The following is a 14505-nucleotide window of genomic DNA, read 5'->3' on the forward strand; positions in this document are numbered from 1 at the left end:
CATAGAGTTTCCTCCAGTCATGACATCAGAAGTCTAGTCTGGGGGGGGGGGGGAAGGTCATTCCCTATATAACTAGATCACAAAATGGGAGAGAAGAGGAACAGAAAACATTGGTCCTTACACACAACTCATAGGACTTTGCATAGAACTAGAAACAGTATATTCTCAGTAAATTTTTTGTTGATTAAGAAATTAAAATGAGTTTATCATCTATATAGAGGAGTGCTAGAATTGAGTCTAATTGGCTTAGGAGAACTGATTGTTACATTTTCAGTGTAAACATTTATACCTCAGATATCAACAAAAACTAAAAATTAGTGCTTAAATTTGTTATTTTTTTAATCATATGGAGACTTAAGTGACAGAAAAATCTTTATGACTATAGATTAAACTTAAAAGTGAGTATACTTTTATTCTGGAGAGATGGTTGTTTAGTATTTACCAGCACACTCCCATATAAACAAATATACATGTATATATATATAATATTTACCAGCACACTCCCATATATATATGAACATACATATTTATGCTTTATACATAAATATATTGGGATAAATGTGTGTATATACATGTGAGCATAAATGTGTATGTATATGCACATAGGCATATGATAGTGGTTTTAGGTTAGGAACCCTTTGATCTGAGCTAATAATTTACCACGTATCTTTAGCCTAAGACATTTCAGTTCTTTAGTACTGTTTTCTAGGGGTACAATTTAGATAGATGAGACAGAGACAGAGACAGACAGAGATAGAGATAAAGAAAAATAAAAGGATGAAGATAGAAATCTATCTTGAGATTTATCTATTATACATATCTATAAAATATATCTATAATTATAGCTAAAGATAACACTTATTTGACTCTATATCTAGAGCCATAGACATCAGGAGATATCTGAATAGATAGATAGATAGATAGATAGATAGATAGATAGATAGATAGATAGATAGATAGATAGATAGATAGATGGATGGATGGATGGATAGATAGATAGATAGATAGATAGATAGATAGATAGATAGATAGATAGATAGATAGATGGATGGATGGATAGATAGATAGATAGATAGATAGATAGATAGATAGATAGATAGATAGATAGATAGATAGATGGATAGATAGATGGATGGATGGATGGATAGATAGATAGATAGATAGATAGATAGATAGATAGATAGATAGATAGATGAATGGATAGATAGATAGATAGATAGATAGATAGATAGATAGATAGATAGATGATGGATGAGTGGATGAATGGAGAAAGAGAGAGATAAATAAATATAGAAACACAAATAGAATGAATATGCACATGTGTATATGCGTATGTAGATACATGTCTAAATACACATCTATAAAATTTAGAGAACACAAGGGATCATAGATCTAGAAGGTATTTCAGAGGTCATATAGTTCAATATCTTTATTTTATAGATGGTGGCTAATAACTCTCCCTTATATCTTTCAGTACTAGGGACACTTGGGTGATAAGGCAATGAAAAGAGTAGTAAGTCTAGAATCAGAAAGACCTGAGATCAAATTCAGCCTTAGATACTTAGTACCTGTAGGACTCTAGGTAAGTCACTTAACTTCTTCCTCCATTTGCTCATCTATAAAATGATCTACCTTCCTGGATTATTAGGAATATAAAATGAGATCATATTTTAAAGCACTCTGCATAACTTCAAGCATGATATAAATGTTAGCTATTAATAGTATTAATACTACAACCGTCAGAGCAAAAGAATTGTGTGTCAGATGCCAATGTAAAGCAAAAAGAGCTAATATCTCAAGAAAAGAAGACAAAAGAGCCTCCAGCAATGTCAGAATATGAAGAATTTGAACTAAATGCATCTAATGCTTAGATTGTTCATTTTGGCAGTATCCCTCCTCCATCACCATCACCAGTCAAGTTGCAGTCCTATCAGTCCCTGAGCAGACAACACTGCTACTACAATAACTTTGTCCAAGTATACCTGCTGCCCTACAAAAAACAACATAAGATGACTCTGCCCAGCCACATAAGGAAAAGAAGAAAAGGAGGAGGAAGAATCAGAAGATCTGAAAACATGACCACATTGACATGAGAAACTAAGATGTGAAGTTACTTAGGATAGGAATTTCAGGACTAGAATAATTCTAGTGAATACCCTTATTTTGCCCCTATTCCCTCAAGAAGTAGCAGACTACGACTCTAAATAGACATAGGAAGAAAAGGAAGAAAGCAGGGGAAGGAATAGTTGGAAACAACAAAAATACTCCCACTTGGGTTGCTTTGGTAGCTGGAAATCCAAATGGGGACCAAGCCAACATCTGGTTATTGAAACAGAGATCCAAGACAGGGAATAGATCCCAATTGAGTAGGCTGAGGCAGTATGACCTTGAATAGTTTTCAGCACTATTAAAGAGAGTCCAGAGATTCAGAGTTTAGAAATAGAAGAAAAAAACTGCAACATCATAGATTTCAAGAGATAAAACTTCAATAAAATCCTAGGACACAGAAAGGATCATAAAAAAGAAGAAAAATTTAATAAAACCACAGAACACAATATAAAAATATTATAATAGAAAGGAAAATTAATCAATAATAGCTGGTGAGCCAGAAGCCTGTCAATACTCTCCCTTTCCCTGATCATGGAAAAATGACACAACCTCAGAATGTCTCAAAAGAGAAATAAAAATAACAATGGAAGAAATCATGACTGGATTTGTGTCAAAAACTAGACTATTCAACATAGAAAATGGAGTGGACAGTGCCAAATTACAAAACACAATTATCAAAATAGGAACAATTAAATCCATGATAAAAAAAAATCTCTCAAAAATAAGAGAAATTATTCAGGTTTGTAACAACAACAAAAAAAGATGAGGAAGATCTGGCAGAAGAAAAACAAAAGACAATCATCTTAAAATAATACATGAATTCCATAGATAATATGAAAAATTCTTGCAACAATTCAGAATGGCTTCATGATGCATGTCTATGTGCACTCTAACGTGTGACCATTGGCAGGGATTCCATTACCTCATCTTTCAAGAGAGTTCAGTGGCTACTCAGCTCTCCATTAAACCCATCATCTTTAACAAAGACCTCAACTAAGTCAAGGAAAACCAAACACATTTTGATAGCCTGGGGGAGGAACAGTTTGATCTCCAGTTTAGAATCAGATGCTTTTTCAGGGGGGTTGAAAAACATTTCAAAGAAAATATCTCATTCAATATTAACTTCCCACAATACATGTGTGGGGGTGTACCTGTGCACATACACACACCATTAGTGAAAGAGTAAATACATTTAGGAAATATTTGTGGCTAGGGAACATATATAGAAGTGACATATCCAGGGAGTAGCTTTAGTTCCAGAATATATGAAAGGGAACAAGTGTAGAGAATACAGCTAACCAGGTTGTAAGAGTGGAAAGTCAATGTTGATTAAGCACCATTAAATAACATGGATATGCACAGTGCTATGTTAGGCAGTGTAGATCCAAATTCCAGGCATAGGGCAGAGTCAATGAATATGCCTAGATTTGGGAGATGAAGTATTGTGTGTGAGAAAAGCAAGGAGACCATGTCATTGCTTTATAGAAATAGGGAAATTCAGTGGAGTTGCGATTCAGATACAGGAGGGGTGTAGAGGGAGAGGAGGGAAAGAACATGAGTCTTGTAAACATGGGAAAATATTCTAAATCATCTAATTAGATAAAATTTCTAATTAGATATCCTAAATTAGAATAGTATCTAATAATCTCCTAATTAGAAATTAGAATAATAATAATAGAAAAATAAAATAAAATTTCCTAAGGAAAAAAAAAAGAAAGTCCTTCAGAATTGTCCTGGCTCACTGCATTGCTACTTGTAGAGAAGTTTATTTAAATAGGAATTCAGGCTAGGAGTTCAATACTGGATCAGGAGTAAAAATACAGGGAGTTTGTGAGCCACTGACTTTTTATGTGACAAAACTTACCCTCCCAAAAGTCTCTTGGATGGAGGTTGTTTGTATTCCTCACACCTGCCCTAGGTTGAAGAGACAATGTGGCATGACAAGTCAATCAATCATTCCCTCAACTTTTATTAATTGCCTACTGTGTGCCTGGCAGAATACTAAGCAGTAGGGATACAAAAAAAAATGAAACAAAAAAATAGTTCCTGCCCTCAAGGAGGTGACCATCTAACAGAAAGTCTTTCTCAGTTAGTAAGGGCTTGACACCATCTTTATTCCCAGAATGTTTCCCTGTACCTCCAGCCTATGCTTTGATGAGAACTATGGAATGGAGGGTCTCTATAAATTCTGTGGCATATGTATTATTTGTAATTTTCACTTCCTAACCTAAAACCAGATTCTTAGCAGCACCCTCCAATTTGGTAATAGAGGTGAGTCGCCTGTGTGAGCAAAGGATGTGCTCAATAGTACATTCTTCCTGCCCATCTACAGCTATCAGGATTGTGAAAGAATTCAGAGAATATAAGTCAAAATCAAGGCAAAGAATTATGTCAATAACTAGAGGAGAATAAGGGCAGATACAGAGAAAGGAAAGGGAATCCAGTCAATAGTCAAACATTCTTAAGAATTTACTATGTGTCAGGCATTGGGCTCAGTTGTAGGTTTACAAATAAATAAATAAAATAAAATGATTTTTTAAAACTATCTTTAAAAAAAAGAAACTATCTACAGTCCCGGCTCCCATGGAGTATACACTCTAAAAGGGGGAAGCAACATGTAAAAACATGCAGGTGTGTTCAAGACATCCAGAGAGTATACAAAGGTAATATGGAAGAGAAAAGCATCAGCAGCTGGGAGGATCAGAAAAGACTCCTGATCTGAATGGGGCATATGATTGGGCTTGGTCATTGTAGGCAGTGCATCAGTTATGCTGACTCAGTACCAGAAGTGGAAGAAGGCATTGTTCAAGTCCCACAAAACAACTGAATAATGCAGTGCCAATCAATTGAGACTTGTTCTTTTGGAAAGAAATCAGGGCTAGAGAATGGGTTGCATGTATATAGGGCATCTCAGAAAGTTTCTTCAGTTGGTTTCCTATATCAATGGTCTAGACCAAGCTGACTGTCTATGGCATAGCTGAGCCTGGAGTCAGGAAGATTCATTTCTAACTGTGTGACCCTGGGCAAGTCACTTAACCCTATTTACCTCAGTTTCCTCCTCTGGAAAATGAGCTGAATATGGAAATGGCTAGCCACTTCAGTATTGAAGTATTGCCATGAAAACCTCAAATGGGGTCGCAAAGAGTTGTACATGACTGAAAACCCACTGAATAACAATAAGGTGGGACAGAATTCAGTTAAAATCAATACCAAATTGATTGATTATCATCATAATTATTAAGCCCCTACTCTACAATATGCTAGGCATTGTGCTAAGCACTGAGGATACAAAAGCAAGATGAAAAACAGCCTCTAAGGTCCAGGAGCTTACAGTCACACTGGGGGTCAGTGTGTGGCTACAAATAAATACTAGATAATTTGAGGAGGGAGAGGCACCTAAAAGGATAAGGAAAAGTTGCACCTAAAGACTACAAAGTATCTGGTATCCACTGTTTTCTCAGGACTTCCCAAAATCAAAGTCTGTGAATAGAAGTTTTCATGGCAAAAGATAGTAGAAAGCTATCCATAGAATGGTAGACTGGGGGAAGGAAATAGGTGAAAATCAAAGATGGAAGGAAGCAACAGGCTATTGTTTTAAAAAACAAGGACAATGGTCTCTAAAGTGGTCCTCAAAAGATGTACTTATCAACCCATTATAGTACGAGAAGATGGGTTACATTCTACTCTTGCTGAGCCATTTCTGGGCTTGTCTCCAATATCACCATGCCATTCTCTTTACCCATGAAAGCACAATACTCCATCATTCAGTCCTCTCTCACAGTTAGCCTGGTGTGGCTAAGTATGATAGTCTCCTGAGGATGATCACAAAAATTACCATGACCCAAATATCCAAAGTGACTTCGTGAGCTAAATTTCCCTCTTTGTTCCCCAGCAGCATCCCTACATCCCACTCCTTTCACCTCCGATTTCTTTCTGACTATCCTAGGTGTTAAAATTAAATTTAGTGTCTAGTAATAAAAGTATTATATTTTATGAGGTTTATTAAAGATTATTAGAAGTCAAGGATACAAAATAATAAGCCATGTGCCTAGGGCTGATTAGCCCATTCAAAGCTTACTTACTATATCTTGCAAATGGCTGAGCAGCCCTAGTGTGAGCATAGTAGGCGTTACCCAGTTTAAATACTAATTGTGATCTCGCCCAGGTGGGAACTCAGGTGAGATTATAGGGAATTCTGGGAAGTACCAAGGACTTCTGGGGATTGAAGTCTAGGGTTCAAATCTCTATTTCACATTCCTGTCCCTCAGGAGTAGGCTCTATAATACAGAAAAGTAACAGATAACAATAACCATCCAATCCTGTTTCCATGGAAAAGAATGAATAGTACAAGACAAGCGGTCATGGAAGGATCCCTAACTAAATTGTAAATCTAACTGAATTATTTTCTTCCCTCCCACAAAAAAACTGATTCCTCTTCACAAATTTCCTTTTTCCCTGGAAAATACAACCTTGCTTTCAGTCTCCCAGATTATCAGCCAGTTCCTTACTCAATTAAAACTGCTCTTTTCAAAGTTACCAGTGATCTCTTAATTGCCACATCTGATCATCTTTTCTTAGTTCTTATCCTTCTTGACCTCTTCTCAGCATTTAATACTGTCAATCACCCTCTCTCCCTGAATATAATGTCCCCTTTTCTGGTCTGTTGAAATCATCCTAAGTTATGTCACCTATAAAAATTCTCATACCAAGACACTTAGAAAAAAACTAAAAACAAAATTTTCTCACCTATGTCTTCCATAAAAAGACTGTCAATAATTTGTATCCCACTTGTAAAAAAAAAAAAGGAGAAATACAGCCCCTTTTGATTAGTTTTCAAGAATAACTAACTGACATGCCGGAACATGGAAATTTACCACCTGAATTTAAACCAAAATCTTAGCATAATTATTAAGTGGAATTGAAAAATGAGTATTTTAGTAAGCCCAGTGCAATAACTACATTACACTCCTGGTGCTTAATTTCCATAGTTTATTAATATTTACTACAATAAGAGAAGGCAGGCAGATAGATAGAAAAACCTTATTCTAACTAGCCATGTGGAGGCTCTTCCCATGGCTACCTTAGCCACCTTCCTGAAAGAATAGAAACTGCCCACTTCCTAGGATCCGCTCTTTTATTCCTTCTCCTTTTCCCCATATCAATAGCCTGATCCTTTCCGGCTCAGGTGCCTAGGTCACTGCCCCATGACCCACCCTCTGTGCAGTGATATAGGCAGGGCCCCAATGTGTGATTTTGTGAGGGGGCTCCCTCACATACCAGATAACAATGCACTCCTTCCAAGTGGGTCTATCTCTCTTTGTGAGAGTTCTTGTTCATCTATGCCATTCATTAAAATCAAGCACTGAAATAAACTAAACTTAGAACCAGACCTTTGAGTCACCATATCACAAGATGTTAAACAAAAAATTTCAAAAATAATAAAGCCTGTTCAATGGCATTATTTTCACTTATTTCAATTATTATACTAATAACAGTTCAATTATTATAATAATTTTAGCTAGAACAAAAAGAATTTATGCCATTATAAACATTTTAATATTTATAATGTATATATTAGTATTTTCAAAATATAATTTATAAATATGTAAACATATACAAATATATGTATATATAAGCAAATATTTTAAAATTCCTATTATTTTTATACATTTTTTTTACTAATAAGGGTGTGTGATTTAAAAACATAGCTTTCACAGGCCTTGAACATATCGAAACTGGAGTACTTTAACAGTGAGCCAATGATCTCAGGGATAAGACTGGGGTCTGAATTGAGTGCTGTTAGGACTGCTGTATCCAGGACTCACAGGGGAACAGCTCCATTCATTTGAAATAGCACCAGACTGGCCAAAACCAAGTCCACAAAGTTTGCAAATGTCTACCAGAGCCAAGATTCACAATAGATGGAGGTCTGATTATTCTATTTTTTATTCCTGAAGAGATTGAATTCTCTCTATTGTACCCAGACTAGAATTACAACAGCCACTTACAGGGCAATTCTGATTGCTGGTGGGCATGATATTGTTCCATTTCTGACATGGTACAGTTTGCCCCTCATTAGGCATATTGGTGGCCCCCTCTTCACAGGAACTCATCACATTGGTGCTAGACAATATAGATATCTGATCATCTGTAGCCTACTGTAGCTTAGAATTCCTCATCTCAAGAAATCCACCAGCAGGAATTAGAATTAGAAAGCATGCCTGGTTGGTTCCATCTTGAAGGTCAAATGGTAAAAGTTATCAGAAAGAAGTGCTTTATATGACAGTGGTTTGAAGGTATTTAAGAGAGGGAAATATATCTTGTCTTCTGCTTACAGTATAGTTTGGGGTGAACTAGGTATGTCTCACTATTTTTGTGGTTGTCCATGCTCAGGGAGTCACCATCACTATCCTTGGTGGACTTTGGTGTCCACATAACAATTTCCCATTTTGATGCACCCTCATGTTTACGCCAACATGGCTATCTTATATGACTTTAGCAGCCCTCTCCCTTAGGATGAGTCACATCAACCCCCTACCACTAGTACTAAGGTAGGACAATTTCCTAGGAGAATGAGTAGAAGCATTAGGGATTTCTACTAGCAAGCAAGCAGAAATTTTCTCCATCATCCTGCTACAATACGCATGCTTGTTTCTGATCAGTCAGAGTAATCATAGTTCACATTTATACAGCTCTCACGTTTGTAAAGTGTATTATCTCATTTAACTCTCAAAAAACAATACTGTGAGGTAGGTGCTATTATTATCCCCATTTTACAAACGAGGAAACTGAAGCTCTGAGAGAAGCAGAGTGTCTTTCCCAGGGTCAAACAGCTAATAAGTGTCTGAAGAAGGATTGGAACTAATATCTTTCTGATTCCAAATCCAAGGCTATATCCATTAAGTTACATTGCGCTTCCCTCTAATCTACTTTGGCAAGAGTCTTCCTTCTCTTTCTTCCAGCTAGTAATTTCAAGCGAGGCATTTAAAGGGTTAAGAGGACCAGCGACCGTGTGAGAAAGTTCCTTTTTTCATGACATTTCTAACAAGCTGAACCAGATCCAGGTCTCCTTTAATGAGCACATATTTTATACAAATTAGTTCAAAGGCGCTTACCCATCTCTAATTAAACTAGAAAGGAAGCATTTGTTCTAATTGGACTTCATAGCTCAGGAATTAATTGTGAGATTGTTTGGAATTGCCATCTTACAGACCAGTTCACCCAAAAATACCTTTTCAAGGAAAGAGGCCATACCTAATTTTTTCTTGTTTCTGGTGGTTGTTTTTAATCCATAGAAACCTCACCCTTCAGTGCAAGTTGAGCCAATGATTTACAAACAAAAGCATCCCCCCTAAAGGCTACTCAGTGTGTAGGCTGATAAAGGCTCTGCCAAAGGTGAAGAAAACAACACAGTTTAGCATAACACTATAATGTGGCCATGAGAAAATGTTCCCCCCACCCATTGCCATAGTCAGGGATTTGCACAGGCTCTAGGAGTAGAATTGTTTGCTACCTTATTTACAAATATCAAAAGAGTCCCTTTTGTCTTCCACAGTCTAGGGTGCCAGAGAACAATAGATATTACCACTAACTGCTGAGCTTGAAGCCAGCCAAAAGCCCCAAAGGCTTTCAATGGCACATCTGGTGCCCTTGGATGGCATTGCCTAAAATAGAGTTTTCCCAAGAATGGCAGGAGCTTGGCATGATTGGTCCTGTGGAGTGTTTTCTGCTACTCCTTCCTCTATGTAGTCTGCATTTTATCTGTATAACCTGCTGACAAAAGGTAGCGTTGGCCTGCCTCCCCCTCATTCCATGTATGAAACAAGCCCCCCCACCTGCATAGAGCCCAAAGACCCATTTTCAAATTCAAAAAGTGATTCTACTTCTAGTGATGACATGCATTGGTCTTGACTTGTTTCAGATGACTGGGAGAATCATGACTGAGCCCTCCATGCTCATCGTCAGGGTCTTCCAGCCCATAGGCACTACCTAGTGCACTGGCACTGTCTTCACTAGGATAGCTCAATGCCCTTGTTGGTAAAACTGAGCTACAGGCAAAAAGAAACCCAGTCCAACTGCTAGCAACTAGCCTGAACTTGTGTTTCTGGCACCGGGAGAAATCCTGCTTTGACTTGTACACAGAGTCTGTTTCTTATGAATATCCGCGATGTAGAAGAAATGGGAAAGGTTAAGAGGAACTATCTGTAGAATTCTGGGTTTAGTACTTTAAGGAAACCAGTCAAAATTTCTGTTAGATTCTTCTTCAGTTTTCCTTTAGAAATTCCCATGAACACTTCTCATGAAGCCTTTTCTGATTGTGCAGGTTTATACACACATTGGTTTTCATTTTGTCCATATACTCATTTCAAGTCGTTTTAAAGTAAGTCTCACTGCTAGAATGACATATTTCAGTATTTTGAAAGATCTGAGCTCACGTTAGCATTCCCTCCACTGGTGCTTTCATGATCCTAAGATAACTCTTGACTTCTTTTCGGTAAATATTCCGTAGAGTATCTCCTCCAAAACCTTCTGACTCTTCTACTCTTTTCAGAAGCATTGGGTTGTCCATCAGTCTTCCACCATTATTACCAGGCAATTTTCTTTCTGAATTTTTTTATACTATTTGAGGTCCTTTATACTGTATGTGGGTTTAAGGTAGCCAAGTGATATCCTTAAGACAAGAAAATATGGAACAAGTAGAAAAATTATAGATGGATGTTATTACTACCGAAGAAAGGCAGTTATGGGAACTCAATAACTCTTTGCCCATATGCCAACTTTCTGGCATTCATAAAATCTTTATGAGAATAATTTATGCACATATTCAGGGCATTCTTGATGGAAAATATGTTTTAATGAACAGACAGGCTTTCGCAAATGGCATTCTGTATCAGATCATAGTTTATATAGTTTACACAATGTTTTATAGTTATACAAGTGACTGAAAGGTGTAGACACTCCAACTGGGCTTACTTTTCATTAACTATGAAAGTATTTCTGATTCAGTGAAACAAGATGCAGCCTTAAGGGCTCTCATGTAATGAGGTGTTTCCCATGCATATATTAAGATTACACAAAATTCCTTGATAGATATGTAAGAAAGTTTTCCTCCAACTCAGCTGATGCAATCATAGAATGTAGTCACACATGATGAAGCTTTAATATGTAAACAAGCTGCATTTATACTCTGTGATCTCTTTATGAGGTTCAAAACTCTTTGAGTCAAGAAAGGAACATCAGGATTGGCTAAGAAATTAAACTAACCACAAATCTGGGGGGTTTAAGTAGTAGGATGCTTGGCTTTGAGGCATCAGAGTCCAAGAGAACTTTGTGGAGTCAGATCTCTTTACCTATGCCAGAGGACATCGAGGAGTAGGAAAGGAATTTTCTCTTATCTCTCCTCCCCTACTCCCAACATAGGTCATGTCATCAGAGCACCTGCATCATTAGTAGACATTGTACTTAACCAGGAACAAAAATATAAACTGGAGGGTAGACACATATTCAAAGAGACCTAAGGGAAGATGCGGTTTGGGGTTCTATGAACTTTAATAAAAAAGAAGAAGAAAAGACAAGGTCCTATGAGCCAATCAGAGAAGCCTACCTCTTAAAGAAACAGAAACTAAGGAGAGATGTGTAAGGGCTCTGAAAAGAAAAAAGACTTTCCAGTTCTGCAGTATTAGGATTTTTAGTTGCCATTTTATTTGTGTGTATCACTACTGTTGAACTCTGAGCCCACTTTCCCAATGAAATGGCATATAATTGTGGAAGACTATGAACTGTTTATGGGTGGGAAGTGTTGCCTGACAACATATGACTATATGATCTTAGTGTTAAGAGTAAAATTCTTTGGAGACGATACCTTAATTTATAATTATTTACTAGATAATAAAAAGAAAGTTGGAGAAAGAAAAGGCACAAGATGAATAACACACCTTCTTCCCTGGCTAACCCAAGCTTGCTGCTTTCCTCACATCTCTAGGTTCACTCTCCATTGCTTGACCAGAAAGACCCCAAGTGCTTCCTTGATCCATAACTTATACCCCTCATGACATCACTTTTTCTGGGCATCCCTAATTGGACAGAGAGCCTCAGTTTGTGTCAGAGGCCAATCTTCCAGATGCCAGGCATGTGAAACAAGAGGCAAGGGCCTTCCAAGATGCCAGGAAACCATGAGGCTTCTGGTATCCTCCTAGAGTGTCCATGCATCCCCCTTGTCCAGATAAACTGAAAGCCTTGTTTGCAATCCAACCCATCCAAACCCAATTCACTAGAGAATGAGTTTTCAAATTTAATACGAAACTTTCCTTTTAAGACTCCAAAATTGATATTAGGGTACCAAGGGAAAGGGATGCAAATTGGTACTAAATTTTCACATTTTAGTAAATGTCTTTCCTAAAGGGTGCTGGGATGTTCACCAGTTGGGGCTCATGAGATAATAGTAACAGGAGTAGCCAACTGTAGAGTTAACATTAGAATTTGAAAGCCAGCATCTCTTCTGAGGTTTCAAGCTGTGAGTGTGAGTGGAGTAAACCAGAAGAGGTAGAACAACAGATACATTTTGTTCAATGGTCCATTGGTTATTAATATCAAATTATTGATTAATATCAAGTGAATTGTAAAACATAGCTTGCCACTATAATGGAGAATAATTCAAAACAAAGCCAATATGGAAAAGGGAGTCTTTATTCATTTATTTTTTAAACCCTTACCTTCCGTCTTAGAATCAATACTATGTAATGGTCCCAATGAAGAAGAGTGGTAAGGGCCAGGCAATGGTGGTTAGGTGACTTGCCCAGGGTCACACAGCTAGGAAGTGTCTGAGGTCAGATTTGAACCTAGGATCTTCCATCTCTGTGCCTGGCTCTTAATCCACTGAGCTACCCAGTTGCCCCCAAAGGGAGTCTTTATTGATGGTTAAATCGTCCAGAAACTTCTGTTTACTTTTACTACATGATTGCCCCCCTTTTTTTGCAGATACATGTTATTTCAAAGGTATCTTTTCAGCTGCTTCAATGGTATCCATTTTCCATTATTAGCATGATATAATTTATTCATATCCTCTGTATGTCTCTTCATTGCTTTTTTTTATTCATAGATTTTATTTACAAGTATTTTGGTCCCTCCTTTTCCTCTCCAAATACGTATATATATATATATAGATTTTATATTTCATGCTTCCATCATTCAGTTTATTCTCTGGAGGTGACATTCATGAATTATTCTTCAAGTATTAATTCTAGGGGGAGGCTAGGTGACACAGTGGTTTGAGAGTCAGGCCCAGAGACAAGAAGTGCTAGTTTCAAATCTGGCCTCAGACATTTCCCAGCTGTGTGACCCTGGGCAAGTCACTTAACCCCCATTGCCTGGCCCTTACCACTCTTCTGCATTGGAACCAATACATAATATCAATTCCAAGAAGGAAGGTAAGGGTTTGTGTTTTTTAAGTATTAATTCTGTAGCTGTATATAATATTCTTTTGGTGCTACTCATTTTGCCATTTATTATCTCACATAGTTCTTTCCAAGTTTAAAATTAGCCTGCTCATCGTTTCTTAGGGCACAGTAGAATCCCATCACAATCATTTACCACAATTTGTTTAGCCATTCCCCAATCAATGGGCATTCCCTCAGTTTCCAGTTCTCTACCACCACGAAGAGGGTTACTATAAATATTTTGGAACATAGAGGTTTGTTTCCTTTTCCCCATCTTCATCAACTTTTGAATGACTCTCAATTTTGACTCCAGAGACTATTTGATGGTTTTCAGATGTATAGTAACGCTGAAAGAATATTAATTTTTAAAAATCTTGCTTCATAGAGAAATTTTAGGTTGTCAAAAACACAGCCCAATTTTTCAAATGCAATCCTGCCCACTTTCTTCTTCATGTTGAATCCTGAGTCTAATTTATTGATCTTTTATAACACCTATCCTAGTGATATGTTCTGATGGGCCAACTTAATGCACTGTCTAACTGCATATAATAATTTGGATAAAGTCATTATTCATCCCTTTGTTTTTTCAGGTGTGGATCGTTAGGCTGAACACTTTTGAGTGGTTGTAAATCTCATTAAGGCAACTCTACAATGGCATCTGTCAACAAGGGCATCTAGAGGATCTTCTCGCCATAGGAAATCCCTCTTCTATTTAAGTGTGTGCTAGGCATTCACCATGACATTTTGCCAAACATAATCTCTGATTTATGCCTTGCCAAGTCAAAAGATCCAGGACAATCTGCTAACCCTCAAAGTATGATTTGAAAAAATTAGTCAGTTTTACTGGATTGTGGCAAGTAGAAATGAGGTTTGTTATGAGGTTTGATTTCTTGTAAATGCTTGAAAGTATAGTTCTAAGACATCTGGGTTTTTATTTGGACCCAATCAAGTCCTAATACTT

Source organism: Monodelphis domestica, chromosome 7 (genome assembly GCF_027887165.1).
Source record: "Monodelphis domestica isolate mMonDom1 chromosome 7, mMonDom1.pri, whole genome shotgun sequence".
Classification (NCBI taxonomy): domain Eukaryota; kingdom Metazoa; phylum Chordata; class Mammalia; order Didelphimorphia; family Didelphidae; genus Monodelphis; species Monodelphis domestica.